The sequence below is a fragment of the Lactuca virosa genome, chromosome 8 (genome assembly GCF_052849685.1).
Source record: "Lactuca virosa cultivar CGN04683 chromosome 8, Lactuca_virosa_CGN04683_v6, whole genome shotgun sequence".
NCBI classification, from domain to species: domain Eukaryota; kingdom Viridiplantae; phylum Streptophyta; class Magnoliopsida; order Asterales; family Asteraceae; genus Lactuca; species Lactuca virosa.
In genome coordinates this window covers 303,570,100-303,577,610 of record NC_136433.1, presented here as the reverse complement: position 1 = coordinate 303,577,610, position 7,511 = coordinate 303,570,100, and the positions used below count along the sequence as shown (strand labels likewise).

Here is a 7,511-nt window from a genome sequence, read left to right as displayed (position 1 = left end):
CGGAGTGGGAAGAAATTTGGCTATAGGCCACGAGGAAGCAGTTGCCGACCCTACAGTGGTCATTGGTACGTTTCTCCTCGATAACTCATATGCATGCATACTGTTTGATAGTGGAGCTGAGAGGAGTTTCGTGAACCAGAAATTTGCTCACTTGCTTAAACAAAAATCACGTGCACTTAAAGAACCATTCACTATAGAAATGGATAACAGAAAGACAGAGAGCACTAGTTGCGTATACAAAGGATGTACACTAACTCTAGATAGTCATTCATTTCCAATCGACCTCATGCCGGTCTCAATTAAAAGTTTCGATGTCATAATCGGCATGGATTGGTTGAGTTCTCATCGTGCCGACATCATGTGTTACGAGAAGGCCGTTCGCCTTAATCTACCGTCTAGCAAAACCCTAATTATCTACGGCGACAAACCAGGCACGAACCTTCGTATCATCTCAAGCGTACAAGCCCAGAAGTACTTACGAAAGGAATGTCGCGCATTCCTTGCTCATGTTGTCGATGTGAGCCAAGAGACGAAGGACATAAAGAACATCCCAGTAGTACGTGATTTTCCCGACATCTTTCCAGAAGAACTACCAGGATTTTTTCCACAACGTCAAGTTGAGTTCAGAATCGACTTAGTTCTAGGGGCTACCCCAGTATCCAAATCGCCCTATCGTCTAGCACCAGCTGAGATGAAGGAACTATCCAAGCAACTTAACGAATTGCTCAGCAAGGGCTTCATTAGACCAAGCTTCTCACCCTGGGGAGCACCGGTCTTGTTCGTCAAGAAAAAAGACGGATCGTTCCGTGTGTGCATCGACTACCGGGAACTGAACAAACTGACCGTCAAGAATCGTTACCCTCTGCCTCGCATTGATGATTTGTTCGACCAACTGCAAGGGGCGAATTACTTTTCAAAGATATATCTGAGATCCGGGTATCACCAGTTACGAGTGTTAGAGGAGGATGTCCCGAAGACAGCCTTCCGAACTCGTTATGGACACTACGAGTTTGTAGTGATGCCGTTCGGATTGACCAATACGCCTGCAGTATTCATGGACTTAATGAATAGGTGTGCAGTACTTACTTGGATCAGTTCGTCATTGTATTCATCAATGACATACTTATCTACTCTCGTAGTAAGGAGGAGCATAGTCAACATTTACGTCAGGTCTTAGAAACACTGCGATCAGAGAAGCTTTATGCGAAGTTCTCTAAATGTGAATTTTGGATTCGAAGAGTCGAATTGTTAGGTCACGTGGTTAGTGAACAGGGAATTCACGTGGACCCTTCCAAAATCAAATCCATTGAGAACTGGTCAGCACCGAAGACACCTATAGAAATTCGTCAATTTCTAGGCCTCCCTGGCTACTATTGCAGGTTCATTCAAAACTTCTCTCGGATTGCGAAACCGCTTACAACATTGACCCAGAAGGGCGTCGCCTTTGACTGGGAAGAGAAGCAAGAAAAGGCGTTTCAAACGCTAAAGCGAGCCTTATGCAGCGCACCGATACTATCCCTAACCAAAGGGATAGAAGACTTCGTGGTTTATTGCGATGCATCCAACCAAGGGTTTGGCTGTGTTCTGATGCAACGAGGTAAGGTCATCACCTATGCCTCACGACAGGTAAGGACACACGAAGTCAACTACACCACACATGATCTTGAGTTAGGAGCAGTGGTATTTGCTCTGAAGATCTAGAGACACTACCTGTACAGTACGAAAAGCACTATCTTTACAGACCACAAAAGCCTTCAACATATATTCGACCAGAAGGAGCTCAACATGAGACAGCGATGGTGGATCGAGCTACTTAGTGACTACGAATGCGAAATTCGTTATCATCCCGGCAAGGCCAACGTAGTAGCTGACGCCCTAAGTCAGAAAGAATACTCTGGTCATAGAGTCAAATCATTGACTATGACTATCCATTCACACTTGTCCACACAAATTAAGGAGGCTCAACTCGAAGCCTTGAAACCTGAAAATGTGGCCGGTGAATCCTTGAGAGGGATGGATAAAAATTTGGAAGTCAAGGGTGGCGGAGCCTTATATCTCATGGATCGGATCTGGACACCGAAGCACGGTGGTTTCAGAGACTTGGTCATGACAGAGGCACACAACACTCGATATTCCGTCCACCCAGGTTCATATAAGATGTATCTGGATCTTAAAAAGCTATACTGGTGGCCTAACATGAAAGCAGAGATTGCTACCTTCATGAGCAAGTGCCTTACTTGCGCCAAGGTTAAGGTCGAATACCAGAAACCCTCAGGTTTACTTCAGCAACCGGAGATACCTGAATGGCAGTGGGAGCGGATCACAATGGACTTCATAACCAAGCTGCCCAAGACATCGGGTGGTCTCGATACCATATGGGCGACCGTGTCCTATTGAAGGTCTCACCCTGGAACGGCTTGATACGCTTCGGGAAGCGTGGAAAGCTAAATCCAAGATACGTAGCGCCTTTCAAGATTATCACTAGAATCGGCGCTGTAGCTTACAAACTCAAACTACCTCGCGAACTTAGTAACGTACATTCTACTTTCCACGTCTCGAACTTGAAAAAGTGTCTGTCCGACGAGACTCTTGTAATCCCACTCGACGAGATCGAGATCAACGAGAGCCTCAACTTCGTGGAAGAACCAGTAGAGATCATGGACCGAGAGGTCAAGCAAACGAAGCAAAGTCGTATCCCGATAGTGAAGGTTCGCTGGAATGCCAAGCGATGACCTGAATTCACTTGGGAGCGCGAGGATCAAATGAAGCTGAAATATCCTCATCTTTTTACTTAGATATTTGTAATTGCTTAAACTCTAATTCCAGGACGAAATTCTCTCTAACGGGGGGATGATGTGACAACCCGAAATTTCTATCTTGTACAACCATTCAATTCAATCAAAGTCAGACTCGTTTCTGACATCTTATAGCATTGTTTAGAGTCTGTTTGAGTGTTTAGAAATGAGTTCTTTCAATCATGGTATCAGAACGGTGGTTTAAGTGAACTAAATTCCACGGATTGGTATTTAGACTTAAACCGTCATAAGTTCAATATATGAACGGATTCATTAGGAGTATATGGATACAAACGATAGGAAAGACTTAAGTAAAGTATTAGGTAATAATAAATCCTAATATTCTAAAATACTATATTGCTCCAAATTTTCAGAAGAATGGCTGAACAGGAAGGTAGTCATACCCCTGAGGTGGGTGGAGGTCCTCAACCTGGTGAAGTAAATACTTCAGTATCCCCTCGAGAGGAGCGACTCTTAGGTAAACTTATTGGTATAATTCGACAGACTCTTGAAGAACACAAGAAGAATAATGATAAAGGCAAAGAGAAAGCCACCGGAGAATTTTCAAAAGGAGAGGTGAAGCGTCCCTCGTTCAAAAATTTCAAGAGTAGTGGCGCTACGGAGTTTTCAGGTGTTCTTAATCCCATTGTTGCTCTTACCTGGATCCAGAACACAGAGAAAGTGTTTCGTATTTCTCATGTGGATAATGAAGACAAGGCTAATTATGCTTCTGCTATGCTCGTCGAAGAAGCCTTGGTCTAGTGGGAAGCAACATATGAAGCTCTCAACGAGTATGACCAGGAGAATTTATCCTGGGAGATGTTCAAAACTGGTTTGCTAGAGAAGTATTGTCCTCTCAGTGTTTAACAATTGCAGGAGATAAGTAAGCAGTATGGTTATATACTGTCGGAAGATGTAGAATAGTTTTTACTATTACTTTTGTATTTCGGTTTATGTTTGTATAAAATTACAATATCCTGGGTAGTTATGTAAAATATTAAAACATAGTCGGTTTGTATCCAATCTTTTGTAATCACTTTATCAATGTAAGATATTGTTTTATAAATATGCATGTAACATGTTTTGGAGTAACAATTGTCAAGTATGAAAGTTTGGGTCTTTCAGAAACACAAAAGTTTAGAAATGAGTTCTTTCAATAAAGATCCCCTAATCTAATAAATAAGTACTAACTCGCCACGTGTCAATCTCCAAGCCCCCAAAATCATATTTTCTCGCTTCTTTTACTCAACTGATTTTACCAAAATGGCCTTCAATTCCTCTACACAATAAATATACAAATAATATTCAAAATCGGTAATTCAAAATCTTTAATATCCGAAAAAATATGGAAGTTTGTTAAAAATATGGAAGTTTGTTTTTTTAATTGGAAATTGATTAATTTCCAGTGATGCTTTTATAAATGGAACGCGAATGCGAATAAATTATATTTATTACCTTACAAAATTACCTGTAACGATTTTCAATCTTCAATCTTCAATTTATATCATTTCCTTGAAAATTCCCTAAAAATAAGAACAAATTTTCAATTAATTTCACGTCTATTTTTTAAGGCAAAGGAAAGTAAATATCTTCACAAAACATAAATGCACCAAATTCGAAATTTACGTTTAAATCCCAAATAATCAGGTCGAAATAAATACATACGCATATATTAATCATCTATACGATCTATACGATACGGGAATCCACGATTCTGCTTCTGAGATTTATTTGCAAACGCTATTCTTCATCAATCTTCTTTGATGTCTTCGTAACAAAAATGTGTGTTCTTCTTCAATCCTTCTCAATTTTATCTGTTTACTATATTTTTTAATCTTCTTCAATCCTTCTCAAATTTATCGGTTTACTATGTTTTAACAAAAAGTGTATATTACCTCTTAATATACATCATTCCTGTAATTCCTTCCCTGCGACTTCTTCATCTCAGAGAAACATCTTCATGTTGCTTCATTGTCGATTCCTGTCGAACATGTTAGTATTTTATAGTCATTGTCTTATCTTTAGAGGAAAACGTCCATATCATTCATATAATCTCAAATGTTTTTTCTACATCATCTCTAATATGTTTTAATACTATAAAATCCAATTATTTCTTTCTGGGAGAGAGAGAGAGAGAGAGAGAGAGAGAGAGAGAGAGAGAAAGATTGATAGGAAACCCCAAACAACCGTGTTTTCTTTGACCAATTACATGCATGTTTACAAACAAACATGTTGATCTATAGCTGTTTGTTCAGTTACTTTCATTTTATGCATTTTTATCCCTTAATAGTAGCATACTTTCATTATAATACAAATTGCTGATTTTCGAATTTGTAGTCATATTGAGATTTTAAAATATAAATTATCAAACAAATAACAAAAATAATGAAACCAAAACAACAAATAGCATCCTACTTTTCAATTGACAATATGTATATGAATGATTTCTAAAATTGTAAATAATTCGGTACTTGTTTTCTTTTAATAACTTTTAATTTTATTCCATTTTCCTCATTTTTCCTGTAAATTGATTATTTTGTGTAATTCACTAAATATTTACCTTCCTTTCATCTTTTTGTTATATATATTTTTGGTAGAAAACACAAAATATTTCAATAAAAAAAAAACTTTTCTTCATTACCTACAATAAAGTTTTGGTGGTAAATCCATGAAATACCAATGTACTTTCTTCATGTAACTTGAAATAATTTGTTTTTTATTTGTTGCAATTTATTTTATCATATTTAAAAAAAAAAAAAAAAAAGTACATTGCTATATGTGGAATTGACCTAACAAATTTCTGGTAGTAAAAGGGCTATGTTTTTTTAAACGGTACCTGCATGAAAGGACCTATTTCGGTTTAAAAAAAAGTTAAGCAGGGACATTATATGTTAATTTTGTTCAAACAAAGACCATTAAATCATTTTTCCAAACTGATACTATTTTTGTTATTATTTTTAAACATGGACCATTTATTGCTATTATTAAACACATACTATTTATGTGTTTTTTTTTAACAGGGGCCATTTCTGTTAATTTTATTAAACTATTTCTTAATAGCAATGTCCCTGCTGGAATTGAACTATTTTTGTTAAATTTTTTTCTTAATGGACCATTTTTGTAAATCTTTTATACATGATACATTTTTGTTACTTTTGCTCGATATAATCCAATATCTATGTCCTATAACAACTTATATAAACAAACCCATATTTTAAACCCCACATATTTAAATAATTAAAATTAAAAGTAACAGCGGTAGGATTAACTCAATCAACATTGATAATCAAGCAACTGAAACTCGCCTTATACTTTGATGGGAACATGATAAGTACCTATATATCTTTCTTAGATAACATTTTATCTTTATCTGTGACTAATTAGCAAACCAATAACATCAAATAATAAGATAAATCATAAACAACACAATTATGCATAATTTGCAATGAGTTCTGCTCAATCACTGTTATGCTTTTAACAATCTTGCTTAAACTTTCCATTGACAATATAATAATTTTATTATGGTGTAGTTTCTTTTATTCTAACTATGAATGCCAGATTTCATCTTCTTCCATTATCACTCATACAAGTTAAGTTACAGATAGTAGATTGTTTATCCAAAAATTTCAAATTTCATAAAAATTTCCAGAAACAAATGACAAATAGTGACATGTGATTCCATCTTTTCTTCTTTGCTACCAATAGCCTCACTAATACAAAACCACCAATATAGACTATGGAATGATTCTAGCCTCACTGATACAAAAACACCATCATAGACTCTTAAATGATTCCATTACTCATCCAAATCCTCAGGTGTGGAAAGGTTTTAATAATACATGAACCAAACTATATTTAAAATACCCGATGTTTCATTTTCTTCTTGTATGGAAGGAACATTCTCATGACACAAGCAAAAAAATATGCTAATTTCAGCAATAATCGATGCCAATTTCAGCAAAAAACGATGTAAATTTTAGCAATAAGAAGTATTCCAAGGTTGCTCTTCTATTTCAGAAGGCCATTCAAAGCATTCTCATGATCCAAGCAAAATAAAAAACGTAGTTAAAAGATCAAGTAACTAACCCGAATAGAATTTTGTATTCAGAATTTTGTTATAATCAGAAATTCGTATTCAGACAGATTGAATAGACTGAAGATGAAAGTTCAAATTGTACTCAATAAACCTAATCAAGTTGGAATCGAAGATAAAACTTGAAAAATCGAACCTGCAAAGTCAAAAATCGAAGCTGAAATCAGAAATCAAACCTGTGGGCGGAGGTGGAGCGTCGTCGTTGGTGTGGCCGGAGGAGCACTCGTCAGCATCGGTATGGCTGGAGGTTGATCGTCGACGTCGTTGAGATCGGAGATGAATGAAGTCCCGTTGGACGTGATTTTTGAGAGAAGTGCACCTTGATTTTTGTTGAGTTGGGTTAAAAGCACCGTATTATTTTTTTTAGAGTAAATTGATAAATGGACTTATTTGGTAAATAAGTAAATAAGTTTGATAAATAATTTTAAAAACACTATTTTGGTCCAAAAAAAAAAATGGCAAACGATCTATGTAGTTTTCGTTTACAGATTAATGTCTACGAATATAGTAGCTCTAATTAGCCAATTTGATTTGTTGAAAGTGGAGTTCACCCTCAAAATTAGTGTGATTTGTTTGTGGAACAATAGGTAAATAAAAAACCAATGAACATTTTTTCGTATTAA

The 7,511-nt window shown here is 36.3% G+C and overlaps 1 long non-coding RNA gene across 2 annotated transcripts; it reads right to left on the bottom strand.

Annotated features, from left to right (window-relative positions):
- Positions 1–3,820: 3,820 nt before the first annotated feature.
- LOC145128970 (uncharacterized) lies at positions 3,821–7,222 on the bottom strand. 2 transcript variants are annotated; one of them, XR_013717223.1, is made up of 4 exons: positions 7,065–7,222; positions 4,461–4,776; positions 4,251–4,318; positions 3,821–4,074 (listed from the first exon to the last, which is right to left on the bottom strand). It is a non-coding gene; the product is annotated as an uncharacterized LOC145128970 (long non-coding RNA). The 2 variants fall into 2 exon arrangements; XR_013717224.1 differs by having other exon boundaries at positions 4,264–4,318.
- Between the last annotated feature and the right edge of the window lie 289 nt (positions 7,223–7,511).